Source organism: Sorex fumeus, unplaced genomic scaffold (assembly GCF_029834395.1).
Source record: "Sorex fumeus unplaced genomic scaffold, SorFum_2.1 ptg000028l, whole genome shotgun sequence".
Taxonomy (NCBI): domain Eukaryota; kingdom Metazoa; phylum Chordata; class Mammalia; order Eulipotyphla; family Soricidae; genus Sorex; species Sorex fumeus.
In genome coordinates, this window is record NW_026606085.1 from 8,651,915 (window position 1) to 8,676,060 (window position 24,146).

General features: G+C 40.0%; 1 non-coding gene across 1 annotated transcript; it reads right to left on the bottom strand.

Annotated features, from left to right (window-relative positions):
- Nucleotides 1–22,057: 22,057 nt before the first annotated feature.
- Nucleotides 22,058–22,251, bottom strand: LOC130024527 (U2 spliceosomal RNA). Its single transcript, XR_008792603.1, has one exon. It is a non-coding gene; the product is annotated as a U2 spliceosomal RNA (small nuclear RNA).
- Nucleotides 22,252–24,146: the final 1,895 nt, after the last annotated feature.

The following is a 24,146-nucleotide window of genomic DNA, read 5'->3' on the forward strand; positions in this document are numbered from 1 at the left end:
GATAGGGTGAAGTCAATGAAAAGGACAGGCATTTGCCTGCCTCCATGCGTGGTGGATACAGCCATCACAGACGTTCCCTTGTTTGCATGGGACTCTGCCTCTCCCAGATCTCAGTTACATCTGGAAAAAAATAAATGACCACTCAGAGTTGCATGAGCTTCCTAGTTTGCAAAAGTTCCTATTGAAAGAATCTTTACTGAGCCATTGAGGAGGAGTTAAATTTTGGCATCATCACCTTCCCTGACAGGAGCCAGAGAGAACTCAGAGGATGAGGATCAGCTTTGCAGACAGGGTTCGGCTCCTGGCAGTGCCACATCTTCCTAGCACTGCCAACAGCGACCCCTGAGCATAGAGCAAGGAGTCAGCCCTGGGCACCGCCACACATGGCCGAAAAGACAAATAAAGGTAAAAGGAAAACCATCCATTATGTGGTCTATGACTTAAACAGTTCGGTGGATAACTTAGATAGATATCTTTACTTGGATTTGTTGTCTATTTTTGAAGGTTGATATTTAAAAGAATGGAATGAAATAGTGTTGCCTTTTTTTTCCCTTTTTGAGTCACACCCAACGATGCTCAGGGGTCACTCCTGGCTCTGCACTCAGGAATTACTCCTGGCGGTGCTTGGGGGACCATATGGGATTCCAGGGATCGAACCTGGGTCAGCCACATGCAAGGCAAACACCCTACCCACTGTGCTACCGTTCCGGCCCCTGAAAGAGTGTTGCTTTGTCACTAATATGTTAACTAGAAATTCCTGGCTTCTTACTCTTGGAATTTTTAGCATTATCTCAAGAATTAGTGTTTGTGTATTAGGCAAAATAATGGCGGTCCAAGTGTGCCCTTATTCTAGCCTTCCCTAATGGGTGATGCTGCGAGGTTACCTTGCAAGACGGCTGAGGGAGGCTAAGGTGCTAGGTTTTTTTTTCCCACTTTTTTTTTTTTGAAATTCCGAAATTTTTTTTTTAAACACCATGAGGTACAGTTGTAGATTTACAATTTTTTTGTGCTTGGTTTTAAATTATACAATGACCAAATACCCATCCCTCCACCAGTGCCCATTTTCCACCATCATGGATAATATCCCTCCCATCCCCATCCCTCCCATCCCACCCTGCCTCTGTGGCAGGGCAATCCCTTGTGTTCTCTCTCTCCTTTTGGGTGTTGTGGTCTGCAAAAGAGGCTTTGAGTGGCAAACATGTTCAGTCCATAGTCTACTTTCAACATGCATCTTCCCTCCTGGGAGGATCCTCCAAACATCCTTTATTTGGTGCTCCCTTCTCTATCTGAGCTGCCCTTTCCCCTAGAATTCCTGGCTGGCCTCTAAACTATAGAGTAATCCTCCTGGTGCTGATCTCAGCTATTCTTGGGTATTAATCTCATATTTTGTTACTTTATATTCCCCAGATGAATGCAATCTTTCTATGTCTATCCCTCTTTTTCTGACTCATTTCGCTTAGCATGATACTTTCCATGTTGTACCACTTGTACATAAATTTCATGACTTCATCTTTTCTAACAGCTACACAGTACTCCATTGTGTAGATGTACCAAAGTTTCTTTAACCAGTCATCTGTTCTTGGGCATTCAGGTTTTTTCCAGTTTCTGGCTATTGTAAAGAGTGCTGCAATGAACAAACAAGTGCAGATGTCACTTCGACTATACATTTTTGCCTCTCTGGGATATATTCCCAGGAGTGGTATTGCTGGGTCAAATGGGAGCTCAATTTCTAATTTTTTGAGCATCATCCATACAGTTTTCCAGAAGGGCTGAACCAGTGAACATTCCCACCAACAGTGAAGGAGTGTCCCTTTCTCGCCACATCCTTGCCAGCATTGGTTGCTTTTGTTCTTTTGGATGTGGGCCAGTCTCTGAGGTGTGAGATGGTATCTCATTGTGGTTTTGATCTGCATCTCCCTGATGATTAATGTTGTAGAGCATTTTCTCATGTGCTTTTTTGCCATTTGGGTTTCTTCTTTGAGAAAGTTTCTGTTCATTTCATTGCCCCATTTTTGGATGGGGTTGGATGTTTTCTTCTTGTGGAATTCAACCAATATTTTGTATATCCTTGATATCAACCCCTTGTCATATGTATATTCGGCGAATATCCTTTCCCATTCTGTAGACTGTCTATATTTTGGCCACTGTTTCTTTTGAGGTGCAGAAACTTCTTAGTTTAAGATAGTCCCATTTATCTATCTCTGTTTTCACTTGCTCGGTCAAAGTGGCATCTTTGAAGATACCATTAGCTTCAATGTCATGGAGGGTTTTGCCAACTTCATTCTTCAAAGAAATGGAGCAAACACTCCTGAAATTTATATGGAACAATAAGCCCCCACGAATAGCTAAAGCAATTCTTGGGAAAAAGAAAATGGGAGGAATCAACCTCCCTAACTTCAAACTGTACTACAAAGCAGTAATAATCAAAACAGCATGGTACTGGAACAAAGGCAGAACTGCAGACCAGTGGAATAGGGTTGAATACACTGAAATCTCCCCTCAATCATATGATCATCTAATCTTTGATAAAGGTGCAAGTAATGTGAAATGTAGTAAGGAAAGCCTCTTTAACAAAGTGTGCTGGCAGAACTGGACGGCTACATGCAAAAAAGTGGGCTCAGAACTCTGCCTAACACCATGTACAAAAGTAAGATCAAAATGGATTAAAGACCTCAACATCAGACCAGAAACCATAAGGTGCTAGTTTTAAGGAGCAGAACATGATCCTGGCCCCGCGGAATCATCAGGGTCTCTAAAGGGAGAGAGAAGGAATTGGATCAAGAAAGCAGAGACCGACAGACAAGAGGGAAGAAAGACCAAGTTACGTATGGATTTGGAGACAGAAAATGGTGCCACCTCAAGGAGCGATGCTAGAACCTCGATGTCAGGAATGCCAGCAGACCCTTCTCCATAGGAACTGCAGAACAGGGCTGTCCTCTGAGTCCTTTACTCCATCCAGTGAAGCTTACTTTGGAACTATGACCTGTACAACCGCACACAGTGAATCAAAAAGAGAATTAGGCTGAATGAGTTTCTGACCACGCAGGGATCTGTTCCAGAGCAGGAAGTTGGAGGCAACCCTTAGTCAGTCTCCTCAGATTTTGAAAGAACAGTGCAGTCACACCTGCGCCCTGTGCTGTACTGTGAAAGTTACAGTCCTCCAATTAGCTGAAGCAGAAATAACGTTTATAGACAATCATGAATGATGGGAGATGGGTGGCAGTGTCTACAAATTAATAAATAAAAGGCCCTCCCGTTGATCATCGATTTGCTCGAGCGGGCCCAGTAACATCTCCACTGGAGACTTTGTTGTTACTGTGTCTGGCATATTGAATACTCTCGGCAGCTTGCCGGGCTCTCCAAGAGGGGCGGAGGAATCGAACTTGGGTCGGCCATGTTGGCTGCGTGCAAGGCAAACGCCCTACCCACTGTGCTATCGCTCCAGCCCTAACAATTATTTGATTTAATTCCTCTGCAATCCTGACAGGCAAATAAGCCATCAAATTTATAAACAACACACGTGAAATAACTTAATGATAGATTTATGTATGCCCAATTAAATTAATAATGCTGCAGCTATGAGATTTAATACAATAGGGAAAAATAAAATATTTAACTTAATTGTTACAGATATACATAAATTGGGTGCCAACATTTTCCCTGTAGACAAGGAAGAAGTCTGGGTAGTGTTCTGAATTCATAGACACTAGCTTCCCTGACCGGGCAGTCCGCAGTTGCATCTCTTGTTCATCTTATTCAGGTGCTGGTGCTGAGAGGAGAGTGACTATCCTGTGTGTACGAGAGGAACGTGGGGTGGCTGAGACCTCAGTGGAGTCTTCTCTGCTGCCCTGCATGCTGCAAAGCAGAAACCAAGGTCCAGCCGCATCAAAGGGATGACAAGAATTCCCAAGATGGTCTAATTCAGGTGGAAAAAGCAGAGTGGCCAGAATAAAGACAAGGAAAACCAAATTATATTTCCTCTTTAACACATGGGGCATTCTTAATGATGATTTGTCATTACACTGGAGATAGAGTAATTTTCTTTGTATTTTATAGATGTAAACACTATAAATTCAGACCGTGAGGTTCAGTAATAAGAACTCAGATTATTTTTTTCTTTCTGAGTAATAGGAACTAAAGAAATTCAGATGTTTTTTCCCTATAGATAGTACTGTACAATTTTTACAATATCAATTTCCTTATTTTAGGAGGAAAGAAAATGTAGTGTCTGGTATATTTTTCATTTTATTTAAGATTTCTAAACAAATTTATAATTTAGGCAGGATTATAAAATAGCGTTAGCTTATAATATATATTACTTGGTCTTTGCAGCTCTGACAGGTTATTAATATTATAGTATTCAACCATTTACATAATATAAATATTTTCTTTCCTTTGAGCTTCCTAATTATTCCATGTATACTTTGAGCTTTATCTTAGTGAATGAAGTTAATATCCTGAAGTGTTAAAATGTTTGCTTTTCTTTAGCCTAAATAAAAATGGTACAGGAGTCTGAAGTTTTTAAGAAGACTTAGTTGTTGATTGCTTGTCAGGAAAATGCTGTTACAATATGTTATTTTCACAACATTATTGTATGAGATTTTTATCACTTTAGAGAATGCTTTTGGAACCAATGTAATGTAACCATGCAGTCAATAATTTCCCCTAGGGCTAGAGCGATAGCACAGCGATAGGGCGTTTGCCTTGCATGCAGCCAGCACGGCCGAACAGGTTCGATTCCTCCATCCTTCTCGGAGATCCCAGCAAGCTACTGAGAGTATCTCGCCTGTGCGGCAAAGCCTGGCAAGCTACCCATGACATATTCAATATGCCAAATACAGTAACAAGTCTCAAAATGCAGACGTTACTGGGCCAGCTCGAGCAAATCGATGAACAATGGGAGGACAGTGCACAGTGCACAGTGCACAGTGCACTGCTTTTAAAATATAAAATTTAAAAGTCTTATAGTTTCCAAATAATAAAAAATAATTGTAAGATAACGTTGGTTTGCCCTTCCTCCCTGGCCGCTGGGAGCTTGTGTTTGTTGAATGCCTCCTCGCCTGTCAATTACCTTTGTCTCCTGATCAGACTCTGACTTGTAAATATTGTCTTTCTCTTCTTCTTACTGTCCTTTGCATGGTTAGGTATTTCAGAGCAATTGCTTTTTGTATGGATACAAGAAGACCGTTAAAAAGACAAGTCTGTGGCTTGGGAGTTGATTGACTCCAGATAATATTACCCCTGGACATCTGCTTTCTTGACTTAAGCCTCAGTTACCCTTACTTTCTACATCACCAAAAGCAGGGTCCTGATGAGGGACTAGATGGATCCAGGACAAGTGGTGAGCTATGAGCTACACTGGCATTGAAATGGGTTTGGCCAAAGTGCTCTAATGCTTAACTATAAGTTAAGAGCTTGGTCATGGACCAATGATCCAAAAGTAATAATGAGATTTGGACCCTGCTAGGGTTAAGAATAATTGATCCGGCCTGAGCACTGTAGTCTGAGTTTGTAGTGAGATGTCCCCAGGAGAGTCACCCTATAAGCCTAACAGTGTCTATAACCATGCCCATACATAATAATAAATATTAGTATGTGGAACTATACTGTAGTACTGTCCTCCTGTTGTTCATCAATTTGCTCGAGCAGGCACCAGTAACGTCTCCATTGTGAGACTTGTTGTTACTGTGTTTGGCATATCAAATACGTCATGGGTAGCTTGCTAGGCTTTGCTGTGCGGGCGGAATACTCTTGGTAGCCTGCCAGGCTCTCGGAGAGGGGTGGAGGAATCGAACCCAGGTTGGCCTTGTGCAAGGCAAACACCCTACCCGCTATGCTATCACTCTGGCCCAGTAAGTAGAACTAAAGATGTTGATTAAGTTGCAGGTCTAAGGAGAAGAGAAACACACCTTAAGGGCTGTTTTGCCCTTGTGGGAAGAGAAGGAGGAGGAGGAGGAGGAGGAGGAGAAACTGAATAAATGGCAACTAATCAGCAACCAGCTTGGCCCTCGATCTTCCTTCATCTGTCCAACGCAACAGCCTTCTCAGAGATGGAGAAGCAGCGGGCGGAGAGAGAGAGCTGCCCGAAGAGCCCTCCAATATCCTTTCACATGTAATCCCTGAGAGCATGAGGAGGATTTACACAGGTCTATGCTCCTGTGGGATTTACACAAATAATGGTATATATATATCACATGCTATTCTATTATCTTTATGGTTTAGAATAATTAGTTGAAAACTTTACCAGTATTATTAACACTATAACGACTTTTGAGTCCAACACCATATTTTATTCCCCCCAATCTCCTGAATATATATAACTCACAAAACTAATTTTATGGTATGTATATATGGTTCTTCAGAGGAACCATATTTAAACCCAAGTGTGCTGGAGTTTGTCCAGTGCCATGACCATCTGCTGACCATCAGCTGGATGTGGGCTGCTGGAGGGTGAGTTCCACCCACTTTGCCTTTGCTAGGATGTGTCACAGGGGCAGTGTTCCATGGGGTAGAAAACACATCTCTTCTTGGGTTAAAATAAGGCTTACTAAATAGTGATGTAGTTTTCTGTGACTGAGCCCTGTCTGAATGATACTCCACGAATGAACCATGCTAGGACCTCTACTCTTAAGATTCAGAGGGGTGGGGTGCAAGAGTCTCCTCTTCTTGAAGACCCTCACGATCAGTTCTTGCATACAAAAGCTGCTGTGTGCCAGTACAAAGAGACCTTCCTCTCTTTTCTGTATCTCTGCATATGTGTGTGTGTGTGTGTGTGTGTATGTGTTTCGCCAATGTTCTTTATCTCCAAGTGTACCAGTGAAAAGCAATCAGGCCAGCTGTGTTTATCCTAGTTGTTTAGTTTAAACAATAGCCAAAAATCCTAGTATTATGGTAGTAAAACTAGTTCATCACAGCTAACAAAATAAAACATTCATTTGTTTAAATAGGGCATTTATAAGAGATAACCAATTAGTTATTTTAAAAATAATTATTGGGAGCCTGCACAGTTAAATCAGTGAATAAAATATATGATAATTAAGACAGTCCCATGTGCTAAGTGCAGAATCTGCCTGGCCCCCAGCCTCTCGGGGTGACCCCCAAACACAGAGCCCAGAGTAGCCCAGGACCACTACTGGGTAAGGCTCCAAAGGAAAACTATTTAAGTCCCCGTGAAAGACGAATGATAGGGAAAGTAATAACTGTCAGGGAAATAATGAAAATATAAGAACTTTTTTTTTTCCTTTTTGGGTCACACCCGGCGATGCTCAGGGGTTACTCTTGGCTCATGCACTCAGGAATTGCCCCTGGTGGTGCTCAGGGGACCATATGGGGTGCTGGGAATTGAACCTGTGTCGGTCATGTTGGCTGCGTGCAAGGCAAACGCCCTACCCGCTGTGCTATTTTTTAACATGTTGAAGAAGATGATTTGATGACAGCAAGGAAGCTGTGAAAGTAGAAGCTTACTCTACCAGCCTTTCCTAACAAAGACAAAGAACACTGCCTGGAGAGAAAATTGTGAAAACATGTAATACTCACTAAAAAAATCCCTGAAAATAAAGATAAATAAGGCAAATTGGAAATAAAAGAGAAGCAAAAAATTACTATAAAATAAAGTGAGAATATGGAAGGTGAACACAAAGAACCAAGAGAAAACAAATAGCTAGTTGACTGTATCACATATCATTAAAGATCTACAGGTGAAACAACCAACTGAAAGTCCATGAATATTGATTTGAATAATGAAACAAGATCAGAAACCATTGATTTTGGCAAAAGTGCTAATAAGGATCAAGGAGGAAAGATATATTTTCAACAGATAGTACCAGAAAAATTATAAAACCATACACACATAAAAATTCATGCTATATCGAAAACTGACATGAAATGGGTCAGATTGAAATTTTAGCATTGAAATTAAAAATGAAATGTAGGAGAAAATCTTAGCAGCAATTATTGTAAAAATTAACAGCAGGTATTTTAAGAGAAAAATAAGTCATAACTTGAACAAAATTCTTAAAAGTTGCTGTTATAGTACTGAAAAGAGAATTCAGAGTGTGAGAAAAGAAGCCAACACTTTAAAAACACCCCTCCAACAGAGCACTTCTGTTGAGAATACTGTTGATCAATACAACTTTCAGCCTTGATCAAAGTATTTTATGACCATTCTTTCCAAAATGGTATCCATTATTCACCTGTGGCTTTTGAACACTTGAAATATATCTACTGCAATTCAGGAACTGAGTTTTAAATTGTGTTTAATCCCAGTTGGTTTAAATTTAAATAGCTCTGATCTGGATAGTTGTTACTACATAAAATAACACAGATCTAGAATCTATAAAGTATACTTACAACTCCGTAATAAGAAGCAAGACAGTCTAATTTTAAGCAGGGGCAAATTATTCTAACAACTCCACAACAATGACTATTTCAAATAAGCACATGAAAGGAAGTTAAACATCACAAGTCTTTAGGGAAATTAAGCTTAAACCACCATAAAAATCTTTATGGATGGCTAAAATATCACAGACTAAAAATAAAGTGTTGCTAACAATGTATAATAATTCAATTTCTTATATGCTACAAGTAAAAATTGCACTGTCGCACTGTTGCACTATTGAACTGTCCTCCCGTTGTTCATCGATTTGCTCGAGCGGGCCCAGTAACGTCTCCATTGTGAGACTTATTGTTACGGTTTTTGGCATATTGAATAGTTTTTCCTTCCAGTAGAGGGCTCCTGTCAGAGGCCATCTTGTGTTACATCTCCCCAACACCTCCAGGTCTTGCTAAGCCTCTTGCCTGCTTCTCAAAGTCGGCTATGGTGAACTTCCTTTAACCTCTGATTCTTTTCTGAGGCAGAGGAACTGCCCAGCTGTCTCCTCAGTCAGGGTTCCTGCCTTTCTGGTCTCCGGCTGACTCTCCCACACTCACTCCCTCTGACAGCCTCAGCCTGGTCTCCTGACCGTCCAGCGCCCAGTATCCATCTCTACCCCCTTCCCTGTTCTTCTTTTCATCAGAAACTTTCTCTGAGAATGACTTGACTTTGTACATTAGGCTCCTAACTTAATCAGAGGAGGAATTCTGAGTGCCTATGGGTGCAAGAATAGGCCTGCCACAGCAAAGAGTCTGGCCACAGACATACACACACGTATTCATGGAGGGAGAGGGGAAGATGCTGCAACCCACAGGACCACACTGATGGAATATGCACATAGGTGGCTTCAGCATTTATGCCAACTCCATGCAACATAAAATTAGTCAGATGATTAAGCAGCAATACTGGTGATGAAAGCATAAATGTCTTCAATAATCTCAATAGAATTTTTTACAGGAGGCAAAGAAAGCAGTAAACCTATCAAACACGTATATGATGGATAGATTTTATATTATACACTGTATGCTATAGACAACTGAAACATATGTCTACATATATAAATAAAACTTGATATAAATGCATATGAGTGTATTATATAGATTTCTAACTCCAGAAAATAACTTCTAATTCTCAAGGGTATTTATAGACATCAACAGAGAATGGGAGAAGATACTTAATGTATTAACAAAGGATAATATCTAGAATTTATAGCTGATGCAAATCAAAGTGATACAAACAAATATATAAAAAAGGCAGAACAGTCAGTAAAAAAAATGAAGCTCAAACTTGAAGAGGCCCTTTAGAAAGGCTGTTGAAACTACCGTCACACAGACAGATGCTAAAATTCTCAGTCATTAGTCTTCAAGGGAATTTCCAATTAAAACTTAATGTGATGCCAGTTCACATACCAGAAAACGTTCAATTAAAAAGAGAACTTCTAATTTATTAAAAAATAAAGCCAAACTACAAGTTTTAAGATGATATGAAAGAAATTCCCTAGTCACACACTTTAGATACGTAAAATGTTTCAATTATTTCTGAAGGCTACCTAACAGTTTTCCATGGGATTAATGATATGTGTGTGCATCTCTGTGTGTGTGTGTGTGTGTGTATGTGCATTGCAGTGTTGGTATCTCAGCTCTGTGTGTGCACACAGATGCACCGACTTACATAAAAATCTGAATTGATGTGGCATGGGCTGGGCTGTGGCTCCAAAACAGGGGAGTCTGGGGGTCCAGCACTCTGCACCTCAGCCCCTGGTCAGCACTGCCTGGAGTAGGAGCAGCTTTACTCCTGAAGTGACCAACAAAAACAAACCTAGTTCACATATTGAAGAAATAAAAGAAATCCCCAAACTCTGAGCCTTTGGATCCCCATTAGCTACTGAAGGGATAAAAGCTTTTTTGTCTATCATGAAAGTGCAATGCTGTATGGAAATAAACTGGCATAAACTACAGATAAACAGAAAATATAAAAGATGTTCATAAGCAAAATACTGAGATCAAGATGGCAGATACCAAGAACACATACTACGTATTATCCTTGAATCACTTCCAAGAGAGTTCAATTATTCTTTCTTGTTACAAGTTAGGGTACTGTTTAATTTAGAGAGTAGACTAAGCGCTGTCCAAAGGAACAGCTGTGAAAGCTAATACTGATTTGTTTTGAATTCTGCATGATTATTTTGTGAACATTTAATAAATGTATTTTATTACATATGCACTACATAAATAGTAGCTATAATAGTATTACTTTTTTATAATAAGTTAGTATTTTGCCCACCAAAGTTGTATATAACTACAGACTTCTCAAACATTTAAAATATTTTTCTTAGACTCTATTTTTGTATAAAATCCCAGTTTAAATTAAAAATACAAGCATGGGGGTGTGGTGCTGCCAGCAGGTCAATCTGTATCTGTGAGGCGAGTGCATCAGCAGCCTGATGGCGCCTTCAGATTTCCAGATACCCCAAAATTGGTTCCGTGCCTTTTGCTATAACACAAAAACTTGGGGTAAAGTTTACCAAGAAGTAAACGGCCAAAAATTAGGTATGTGGGAGACACACTCACAAACCACCTCTGGCTCAGCTATATAATTGGAGGCATGGCCTCTCTGGTTCCTGATCGAACTGCTTAATGGCCATGATGCCAGAGACTCAGAAACAAATCTCGGAACCCAAAGACTTTTGGCAGAAATGCATCCTGTTCCTGCAGTAGGTTACTGGGGCTGGGCCAACCCAAGTGGGAATAGGTTTCTTGTCTTGGCCTGTTCCCCCTGGCGGCCAGGTGGCTGCCATCTTCCAGAGGGCATTGGAGAGTCAAGTTTGGGTCTGCAGTGAGGAGACACATGGGGCCTCAGGGGATGGGGGTGGAGCGGCCCTTTCCTCCCCACCCCAACGAGACCCCAAGTCGCCGCCCACGAATGGCCTCTCCTGCTCCTGATCAAGTTGCTTAATGACCATGATCCCAGAGACTCAGAAACAAATCTTGGAACCCAGTAGGTTTTGGTAAGAAATCCCTCTAGATTTAATTGCTAAAATTTCGGAATTTCAAAGTCGCGTGGCCACTACTGCAGGCGCACAACATCATATGTCATTCATAACCAGCAATAGAAAACAAATTGTCTACTGTTGCCTTTTCGGCAGATCTGAGTGTAGGGGTAAAATCCCAAATAATAATGGTGGGTCTGGTGTCAAAATATTGAATGTAATCAAAGTAGAGAGAGAGTAATGTGAAGATCATCTGCCCCACAGCTAGGGGGTGGGTGTGGGATGGGGGTATACTGGGGTTTTTGGTGGTGGAGAATGGGCAATGGTGAAGGTACAGTGTTTCATTGTATGACCGAGATTTAAACTCAAAAGCTTTGTAATTGCTTTCATGGTGATTCAATAAATAAAATTATAAAAAAATGGAAAAAAAGAAAGTTAAGGTGGAGTTCATGCACAATTCAATCAGCCTAATCAGTGGCTGAATAAATAGCAGTACTCCTACATAAAAAAATACAAGCATAATCATATGACATTGTGTATTATAATTAAAAATCCATATAAATTTATTTATATAAGTATTTTTGTTGTTATACTTTAAAAATACACCCATGTGTTCTAAAACATTATTAAAATAAATATTTGGGAATATATATTTAATGCAAATATATTTATTTCCTCATTTGTTATATTGTTTGTCTTTCTATTAACTTCATTATTTTACAAACCTCTAGATGTGTCAACACAGTAACAACAAGTCTCACAATGGAGACGTTCCTGGGCCTGCTCGAGCAAATCAATGAACAACGGGAGGACAGTGCAGTGCAGTGCAGTGCAGTAGATGTGTCCATTTAAAATTTGTATTTGGGCAGACAAATCTGGTTTCCTGAAATAATTTATGAATGTTAAATGCTGATAATGATATCATTAAGCATCTTAAGAATGTTTTCTTGTATCAAATCCCAGAATAGTGACTGGAAATGGATTGATTAACTGTAAACAATCAGGATTCTTCTGACAAATGGAAACAGAATTTATGTATGCAGTTTGATTTGAATTACTGATAAAGTAAACAAATAACTAATGGATTAAACATAACAGCAATAATGAATTTTCTCTTCTGTTTTATTTAACTTAGCTGGATAAAAAAAAGGAGCTTCACAATGGGAGACTAAAGAAATCTGTAAGTGGTTTATTCCTTTCCACTTAGCTATATGATCATCTCAGGCTAACCTTGAAATGACCACCTGAAGATAATAATTAAACAGTCATTAAATGGTCATATTTTCACTTCATTGATCATTAGATCTTGTTATGATATAGAAAAAAAGAACAACAGAGAACACACCAGGCTATTTTACAATAAGAAACATTGGAACATTATATGACTGTAACCCAAGTATGAACAGTCTTGTAATTGTGATTCGCTAAAATTTTTTTTAAAAGAGAAAAATATGTGTGTCATCTTAGTGAAGGCTTATTATGTTCTGACTATGTATTGTTTCACTTTCATGACAGAAAGCAACTATATCAATATTTTTATTATGATGAAAAATATCTGTGAATTATTTTTATTGAATCACAGTTAGGTACAGTTACAAGGTGGTTCATGATTGGGTTTAAGTTATATAATGTTCCAACACCTGTCCCTTCACAAATATCTTTTTAGTTTTGGGTCCTTGAGGTAGAGGTCAAGAAGTGTGGTTGCTGGGTCATATGAAAGCTCAATTCCTTGTTTGTTGTGAAGGGTTCATATTATTTTCCAAAAATGATGAATCTATGGATATTCCCAGCAGCAGTAAATGAGGGTCTCTTTCCTGCATATCCATTCTGGTTGTTTCTGGATTAAAAATATGGTATATATATACAATAGAATATTACTGACTCTAAGAAAAAGGTGAATCATGCATATTTCTGCTACTTGGATGGATGCTGAGTCGAGTCAGTAGGAGAGGGACAGACACAATCTCTCTCATTTATGGATAGAAAAGAAGTAGGAAAATAAATACAAATTCCCAGAGTCAACAGAAACTTAGAACTGGTCTTCAGTTGGATGTTTACCACAGAGAGGGGCAACTGGAGGGAATAAGATGGGAGGAGGATATTAGGGCAGTGGGAGGGGAGATGGGCAATATGGTTGGACAATTGCTGCTGGAATGTTCTATGCAGAACTCCCCACCATAAACAGTATTGTAAATCCAAGTGCCTATGATAAAATCATTTTTAAAGAGAAACTCATTCACTACTGGTGGAAATGTCTGTCCAGCCCCTACAGAAATCAGTATGGAGACTTCTCAAAAAATTAAGAATAGAACTTCCATACAAGCCAGCAATTCCACTTCTTGATATCTGCCCACAAGGCAAAAAAAAATTCATTTGAAAAGACATATGCACACAATTATTCACAGCAGCACTTAGTACTATAGCTAAAATATGGAATCAACCTTGGTGTCTGACAGATGAGTGAATGATGAAGGTGCAGCATACATACACAACGGGATATTCTGCAACCACGAGGAATGATGGACTCAGGCATTTCACTGCACTTGGATTGGATGTGGAGGGTTTCATGTTAAATAGGGTAAATCAGAAGAGGAAAGAAAAGGACAGGGTGTCTGCACTAATCTGGGCTATGCAGAATAACATGTCAGGGGGGTGGAAGCTGTCAAAGGTGGACAAATTCTTGGCCCCAGATTACAGAAAAGAAAAGGGAACAAAGGAGAGAAATAGAGGGAACAGTAAGAAGGCACGGTTGGAAGTAGCAAAGCGTTAAGCACCAGGGCCCTTGTAGTGTGAGGTCTGTGTGTAAGTAAAACATGGAGCCAGCAATGCTGTAAGTGTGGGACTCGAACTATAATCATTAAACTTAAAAATGTGTCTGTTAAGGAGGCAGGCTGGGGACACTAGTGGAGAGAAGTTGATCCTGGTGTTAGGATTGGTACTGGAACATTGTAGTCCTGCAACTCTTTTATTGACAGTTTTATAAATCACAGTGCCTAGTTTTTTTTTTAAAAAAATTGTAAAACATCCTTTACTTTTTTTAAAAAAAGAACTAAATTGAGATTGGGTTACTGATTCAAGGTACAGTTGGCATTTGCTTTATGATATGTAGGAAGCTCAAATCAGGTAAAGAGACTCCTTGCTTCACTTTACATCTTTTGCTCCTTTATTGAAGATCAACTTTCCGTAGAGCTGAGGATCTGCCTTGGGGCTCTCAATTATATTCTACTGCTCTGAGGGTCTGCTGTTAGTCCAGCACCGCTCCTGAGAAAAGGTCATACCCCACGACTAAGTAGGACTCAGCCTGGCCATGTAAGGTTGGTTTGCTAAAGCACGTCAATAAATATAACAGGCCACGTCAACACAAGGAAAAATAAAAATCTTTTAATCATTTTCAGATAAAAAATCTAACAAGATTCAACACCCATTCATGATAAAACTCTCAATAAAATGGGGATTAAATGAACTTTCTTCCATATAGTTAAAGTCATTTAGTACATTGACAAGCCCACAGCAAGCATCACCCTGAATGGTGAAAACCTCGAAGACTTTCCCCCAAGACACCTTCAAATCTGTGCTTCACTGATTCTGTCTTATCTTTGGCAGAGAGAGGGTTCACAGGAGACAATGCTTTGCCATACCTCCTTCAGTTTCAAAGGGGAGCTTCCTAATGAATGCTGGGGGAAACGGGACTTTCTTTCCTCTAGAAGATGGAATTGACATGATTCAGTAGGAAACTCCAATAAGCTTGTGAATTAGGAACCCTTTCAATAGAATTCCTAAATCTCAATTGTCTAGACTTCTTAGGAAACTAAATTTACAGCTTAAGAATTGAAGAAAAGGGCTGGAGAGATAGCGTAACAAGTAGGATGCTTGCTTTCTAGGTGGTTGATCAAGATTCCATCCCTGGCATCCTGAATTGTCTGCTGAGTTCCTCCAGGAGTAATTCCTGAGTGTAGAGCCAGAAGTAACCGAGTATCACCTGATGTGGCCTAAAACCACCCACTGCCAAGAAAAAAAACTGAAGAAAACATTATTTTAAAAGAGTCCCCATATGGGGAATCATAGAAATGGATAAAAAAATTATTCTTTGTCCCACGAACACATTTTTTAAACCATTTATATGTTAACAATATGAATTTATGATGCATTTAAGTCCCTAATAAATAAATGAGGTTAAAAAACATACAGCTGATGTAATTAGATGGAAACTATGATAAAACAACATTGAAAGACAAACAGGTTTGTTAAGGGCCAGATTTAAAAATGAGGATGAGCACTTAGAAAAGAGTGGAGTACAGTTTGTCTTAATTAACAACATTTTTTGAAAAATACGCTTATATGGAAACCTCTTAAAAGTCTATATTCTAAGCAAGTGACAACACAATCTGTTGTTTATATAACAGAGAAGCTGATCGGAAATAGAGGTACACAAGGGAACATTTGCCCTTAAGAAAATCATCCCAGGCTTCCAGGGAACATCTGCTCAGCTCAGTGCTGACATGGTTATGTCACTTCCGAGTGGAGGAGACCCTGGGGGAGCTAGAGGCCTTGATGGGACTTCCACAGAATGAGCAAAGACAAAAAACAAAAAAAAGAATGTTTGTCGGCAATAAAGAGGATTTCTAACCTTGGGGGCTTGGATTTTTACTGAAGGTGTTTTCTGTACAGTGACAAATGAAAAACCTAGCAATATTTTCCCAGAACTGTGGCCTAAATATTGGATTCCACTTGTGGAATAAGATCCAAAGAGCGCACTAAATACTTCTTACTAGTTTTTAATAAAATGTTATGCAGGTATTCCATTCAGTGAGCTTATGTTTCAAAATTTACCAAGCCATCTACACCTATTTACAATCCACAATTACTATGAAACTGTTAATTCTAATATAAAGTTCCGTCTCAGAGTTAGTCTCTTTGGACTTCAGAGATGCTGGTATTCAAACTCATAAGAGTGTCATAGCTCCTATTCTTTCCATGCCAGGAACTTAAGACTGCATTAGCTTTCTGAGGACCCATCTTTAATTGGCCAATGAATAAATGAAATCACAAAATAATTTAGAATCATCACACTAATCATAACTATGTTATAGATATATATTAATCATAAATAAATGAATATAGTAAACAATAAATGATAATCCATATATGCAAACCAAACTTAAGAAGCAAAGAAACAAGTTTAAGAATCAACCAGTATACTGAGACCAATACTCAAGGATAGTAGAAACATGGGACAGGAGAATTGATCCATGGTTGGAAGCCTGCATGTGCTGGGGGAGAAGGCAGATGGAATAAAGAAGGCACCACTATGACAAAGATAGTTGGAAATGATGACTCTGGATAAGAATTGCATACTGAAAGTAGGTAAAGGAACAAACAGAATAACCTCTCAGTACCTGTATTGCAAACCATAGTGCCCAAAAGGGAAGGAGGAGAGAGAGAGAGAAAAAGAGAGAGAGAGAGAGAGACAGAGAGACAGAGAAGAAAAATGCCTGCCATTGGCTACAAAATCAACACCCCAAAGTCCATGGCTTTCGTATATACAAATAATGAAAGAGAAGTAAGAGACATTAAAAAAATCTCATTCACAACAGTACCTCAGAAAATCAAGTACCCCGGAATCAGCCTGACTAAAGAGGTGAAGGACCTTCACAAGGAAAATTACAAAACACTACTTCAAGAAATAAAAGAAAACACTAGGAAATGGAGGCATATCCCTGCTCATGGATAGGGAGGATTAACATTATCAAAATGGCAAGGCTCCCCAAAGCACTATACAGATCACATTGAATGCGGTCCCTATTAGGATACCCATGATATTTTTCAAAGAAATAGACAAAACACTCCTGGAATTCATATGGAAGAATAACCCCCCACTAATAGCTAAAGCAATTCTTGGGAAAAAGAAGATGGGCGACATTACCTTCCCCAACTTCAAACTGTACTACAAATCAATCGTAATTAAAACAGCAGTGTATTGGGCTAGAAACAGACTTGCAGAACAATGGAGCAGAGTTGAATATTCTGTCACAGACTCTCAAATATATGATCACTTAATCTTTGACAAAGGAACAAGAAATGTGAAGTGGAACAAGAAAAGCCTCTTCAACAAGTGGTGCTGGAAAAACTCAACAGCTACCTGCAAAATAAATTGAACTCTGACCTCTGTCTAACATCAGGCACAAAGGTCAAATCAAAGTGGATTAAGAACTCAGTATCAGACCTGAACCCATAAGGTACGTGGAGGAAAATGTAGACAGAACCCTCCGTGACATTGAAGCTAAAAGCATCTTTAAGGATGAAATACCACTGACCAAGCAAGTGGGAACAAACATAAAAAAATGGGACTATATTAAACTAATAAGCTTCTGCAACTCAAAAGAAACAGTTACCAAAATACAGAAAGAGCCATGGAATGGGAAAGAATATTTACTCAATGCCCATCTGATAAGGGAGTAATCCCAAGGATATACAAGACACTAGTAGAATTGTATAAGAAAAAAACCTCCAACCCCATCAAAAATGGGGAGAAGAAATGAACAGAATCTTCCTCGGAAAAGAAATACAAATGGCCAAAAGACAAATGAAAAAATTGCCAATCATCAGGGAGATGCAAATCAAAACAACAATGATATGTCATCTCACACCACAGAGACTGACACAGATTCAAAAGAAAAAAAGCAATCAGTGTTGGCGTGGATATGGGGGAAATGAGACACTCTTTTACTGTTGGTGGGAATGCCAACTGGTCCAGCCTTTCTGGAAAACAATATGGGCATTCCTTCAAAAACTAGAACTTGAACTTCCATATGACCCCGCAATACCACTTCTGAGAATGTATCTCGAGGGTGCTAAAAAGCACAGTAGAAATGACATCTGCACCTGTATGTACACTGCAACACTGTTTACAATCGCCAGAATATGGAAACAACCTGAGTGCCTGACAACAGACAACTGGTTAAAGAAAATTTGGTACATGTACGCAATTGAGTACTATGCAGCTGTTAGGAGAGATGTAGTCATGAAATTGCTCATAAGAGGATGGATATGGAGAATATCATGCTAAGTAAAATGAGTCAGAAAGAGAGAGATAGACGTAGAAGGACTGCACTCATTTGTGGAATATAAAATAACATAATATGAGAATGACACCCAAGAACAGTAGACACAAGAGACAGGTATATTGACCCATAGTTGGAAGCCTGTCTCATGAACTGGCAGAGAAGGCAGCTGGAATAGAGAAGGAATCACTAAGACAATGATGGTTGGAGAAATCATTCGGGATGAGAGATATGTGCTGAAAGTAGATAAAGGACCAAATGTGATAACCTCTCAGTATCTGTATTGCAAACCATAGTACCCAAAAGAGAGGGAGAGTGTGGGGGAAGTTGTCTTCCATGGAGGCAGGGGGAGGGTTGGAAAGGGGAGGTATACTGGAGACATTGGTGGTAGAGAATGTGCACTGGTGGAGGGATAGGTGTTTGATGATTGAAATTCAAATATGAAAGCTTTGTAACTGTATCTCACAGTGATTCAATAAAAAAAATGCCTGCCATAGAGGCAGACTGGGGGTTGGTGGGGTGGCAGGAGGAAAACGTGGATCACTGGTGGAAAATATACACTGATGGGGGGATGGAGTTGGAACATTTATGACTGCAACCTGATCATGAGCAGATTTGTAATCTCAGGGTGACTCAATTAAAAAAAAAGATAACATTATACAGAATCTTGCTTTCATCCCCTTGCTCTTAAAAATAATTCTGTATATGGGAGCAACATATTCATTTTGCAGGGTTTCATACTTCACTATAAAACAACTTTTGGTGGAGAAAATCTACCAGTTTAAATAAAACTGACATATTGGTGGTAAAGGTAAAGGTAAAGGCCCTCCTGTTGATCATCGATTTGCTCGAGCGGGCCCAGTAACGTCTCCATTGGAGACTTTGTTGTTACTGTGTTTGGCATATCGAATACATCACGGGGAGCTTGCCAGGCTCTGCCGTGCGGGCGAGATACTCTCGGTAGCTTGCCGGGCTCTCGGAGAGGGGCGGAGGAATCGAACTCGGGTTGGCCATGTTGGCTGCGTGCAAGGCAAACGCCCTACCGCTGTGCTATCGCTCCAGCCCCAACATATTGGTGATGTATTAAATAATATATCCTGAGTCACCATTCCCTTTATTTGCATTCCACTCAATCATTCAAGAAATAATACAATTTTAAAATAATAATAAACTTATAAAATCGACGTTTACATCACTATTATAAGAGGCTTCCTTCAGTTTTAAAAATAAATATTTCTTTGTTACATTTTCCTCTCTTGTCTTCTGTGATTTTACTACTTACATTTCTGATCAAACATCAAGCTGCCTTGCGGGCTTCTTCATATATGTGAAAAATAAAGATGTAAAAGCAATGCTCTTAATACAGTAAACAACAACAGCAACAACACACATACACAACACACACCAGCACTATGCAATCTTCTTATCCATCATAAGGTGGAAGCATACTTATCAGAAGGCAGATGGCATGCTTTTTTTGGTTTTCTATTAGTTAAGGAATAAAATATTTTGTAAAATTCCACGAGTGCTGGTTTTGAAGCTACTATCTTTAAGCTTCAAACTTAGCTTTAGAATCTGAAGCCAGTTGCCTCCCAGGTCTCCTTTGCTGACTGCCTCCTTGGCAGGGCAAATACAGGGCGGGGAAGGAGAGTGACTCGGGGGTGGGGATGGGGACCAGCCTGTGCCTGGACTTGACCCCTGCCCCTGGAGCCTCCCTGAGGCTGGGCACCCCAGCACTGAGGTAGGCGTTAGTCTCCAGATTTCAGTCAGTTACTGAGATGCTCTTGAACTATCAACTTCAGTTCCCAGCTACCACCAGACAGAGGCCCTCTTCCAAAATCCACCTCCTGTTTTCTTGGACCCACCCAGGCAGGGCTGGAGACGTACAACTCTTCTGAGATCTGAGGGCTTGGGGCTGCAAGTTCTGTGTCCCCCCCCGCCCCCCAGTGCAAATATGCTTCCCCGCAAATCCCACTTCCCAGTTTAGGCCTGAACTTCTAACAAATTCCTACAGCCCAGTATTGATCAGATGGTTCATGTTTACATGGGATTATTTACTTTTACTCAAAGGATCAATTTTAACTTTATGCCTTGTCTAAAAGTTCCTTCCTAAGGGAGGAAGTTTCCTCCCTACTAACCCGGCAAGCTACTGAGAGTATCTTGCCCGCACGGCAGAGCCTGGCAAGCTCCCCGTGACGTATTCGATATGCCAAACACAGTAACAACAAAGTCTCCAATGGAGACGTTACTGGGCCCGCTCGAGCAAATCGATGAACAACGGGAGGGCCTTTACCTTTTTACCTTTATATAGAGATGTATATTAGACATATCCCCAGGATGATATCTCTACCGTGAATTTGTTTACCACGGATTTACACAATATTTACCATCGATCCTCAAAATGAAATATAACTATATTGTTAACATCAATAATTTCAAATAAAGTATCCTCTCCCGTCAATTTGATTCCTTCAAGGACAATGCCCTAGGGTAATGGAGCGAAGGGAACATCTCTTTTCAAATTTCCCTCTACAATATTTCATGCTGGGATGTGAACAAACCACAAAAGTCTATACCAAGAAAGTGTTTCACGTGCTTTAAAGATATTAACCTGTGAGAGACTGAGGCAGCCCTACTTATTACTGATTTTAGAAGGGAGCAAAGTCAAGGAACATTTCAGCTCAGTCACTTGGGCTGTGGTCCCAGAATCAAGCAGGGTGTTCCCAGAACATATATGCCAAATCCCTTTAAATGTTTTCATATAGCATAGATAAATCCAGTGTGTTTACTTGCCTCTCCTGCCAGCACATCCTTCCTTATTTAACTTTAATGTTTCCAAACATTTTGTGACATCCCACATTTTTAAAAATTCTTATTTTTGATCACTCAAAAACATATACACACAGAATTAAAAATCAGTCATATTTGTACAGACATACAAGTTAATGGCAGAGGAAGGGAGGGATTGCGAGGAATAATGACTTGCAGCCTCTCTCTGTTGTCTAACCAGGTGAATTCAGTGTGGGTAAGGGGGAGTAACTGAGCTCTCCAACTCTGTCATGTGGAGCTGCTCAGAGATAGATGCTACTGTCAGTTGATGGACGAAGCAGCTCAGCTGGCTATGGAGAAAAACCGAGAGACTGTGTGATGGTCACTGTTCATCTCCTGCCCGAGCCTGGTCTCAGGAGAATACATATCCCAGAGCTCCTTCAGCCAAATGTCCTTTATTGATATTACATAAAGGCCAGCAATGTACAGGCTTAGACACAACGGGGATCTTTCATTACAGTTACTAAATACACAAAACAGCTCTGAGTGGAACTGCAGTTATGTACTTCACTCTTAGTACTTATGGGTCTTGGGGTATTTCACATAGTGTGTGTGTGTGTGTGTGTGTGTGTGTGTGTGTGTGTGTATGTGTAAAATGTAATTTTTTCCTTTGGTTTTTGGGCCACACTGGGAAGTGCTCAAGGTTTATTCTCAGCTCTGTGCTCAGGGATCACACTGCTGGGCTTGGTGGAATATATATGGGGTTTAGGAGATGAAACCCAGTTGGCCTCCTCCAAGGCAAATAAATGCCCTAGGGATGAAATATCACTCTGGTCTCCTCAACACATGAGTCTTATCCCTTTATGCTGTAGATGCACCACTCCTAGAAAGATTACGATACTTCCAGGTCGGTAAGTGGAGTGAATGGAGAAAGCTCCCAATCCAACCTCCTGCTCCAAGAATCCATTTAATGTATTGTCTTCAGATAGAGGATGTATCGGATATTAAACTGATTGGAATATATACTACACTTGATCTTAGTCAAAAGACTGAGAAGCAATGTAAATAAAAATCCCTAAGGAATTCCTCCTTCTGTTTGGACTTGCTGGCTCGCAGGGCTGTCATTCCCATGTGCTTTTTATTAATGTGCAGGCTTTTGTTAAGCATCTCATTATTGATAGTAGAATCTATGCATACACTTAATTGACCGGGTTTGGCATGCACTTCATAAAGACTTTCTTTCCTATGCTGTTTCTCACTTATTATTATTACAGGGGAGCATAAAGGTAGGCAAAGGCAGAAAAGAGATTTTTAACCTGCTCGTGGCTTGGTGACAGGTAATGCTGAAATTCCTGTGTAATGAGCCATATGCTTATGTCATTTTTGCTGTCCTCTTAAAGAAAACAGAATCCCTGAATCTGAAGCAGACCGTCTTATTGACAGTTATGTCTGCCCATGTCTGTCACAAAATTAACAGTCACTCAGTGTAACTCTGTATGATAGCTGCTGTGGACTGTCCATGAGAAGGAGTTTTGTCGACAAACTCTCCAGTTCTAGGTTCTCTTCATCACATATAGTACACAGAAACACACACACACACACACACACACACACACGCACACACACGTGTCCTTCAGAAGCAGCTTTTCTTAGCACTGGAGTTTCCCAGAAGGCACCCAGAGCCTGCCGCTGACAGAAGCGTGGCAGAAGCCCGACAGAAGGCCGAGAGGGGTCCCTGTAAAAGAGAAGAGCACCTGAGAGCATAAAACAACCTTTACGCATGCGGATTTCTACTGTCTCATTGTCATTTTCTTCCTGGGTAATCAATTTTTTATCAGTGGATTTTATAGTTTCCAATAAAAATTATATAAGTAGTATATAAGTATGTAATTCTAAAATTGGCACTTTTCAAGTTTATGAAACTTATACTTAACAAGATCCTCAACATGCACATAACCAACTAGACTCTTTATCGATATTATTCATTTTGTAGGAGAAAAACAAAATCCCAGGACAGTTAGCCCTACATTAACTGATGTGTTTTGTCCACTGTAAGGTCCTAAACCAGCTAATGTTTGTCAAGGCCAAGATCAATTTTGCGTTGTTCCACCCTTGAGAATACAATTTAGGCTGTGGTAATCAAAACACGTGTAATTATCTGCGTTGTAATTATTGAATGCTTGGCAGAAGTGGGGAAAGAGGGTATAGACCATTCATTCTCTAGAAGCTGCTTGTTCAAGTCTTCCAATGGCGTGGGGGTATCCCTGGGTTATGGATTTATTCAATATATAAGTCATCTTTTTACTACCATAAAAATACTAGTACAGAACTATAGACAAACTGTGTTTTATGTTCATTTGAACACATCTGAGATATTAAATGTACTGTACTGAAAAGTAAATAGTTATGTCCAAGCAGCCATCATACTGGAGAGATACAAAAAAAGTGAATGATGTCTACTTTGGTTTTAAATTTATTTTAGAGAATACTAAAATTCGTCTCCATCTCTTACTGACTGGGGCTGGAGTGATAGCACAGTGAGTAAGGCATTTGCCTTGCACGTGACTGACTTGGCCGACCCGGGTTTGATTCCTCTGCCCCTCTTGGAGAGCCTGGCAAGCTACTGAAAGTATCTCACCTGCACGGCAAAGTCTGGCAAGCTCCCTGTGACATATTAAATATTCCAAAAACAGGAACAACAAGTCTCACAATTTGTTGTGAGATGTTACTGGTGCCTGCTCGAGCAAATGGATGAACAATGGGAGGACAGAGCTATAGTGGACAGTGCTCTTACTGATTATTCTCAGTTCTTCACATTGGCTGGAGAATTGGGTCAAGGTCAAACAGGGGTAAGAAGATACAGCCTCGAAACAGATAAGCAAAATACAGCAAGTCTAAAAGTGCCGGGTACCAAGAAATCTACAGAACTGAAAATGTTATGACTCTAAGTTAAAAA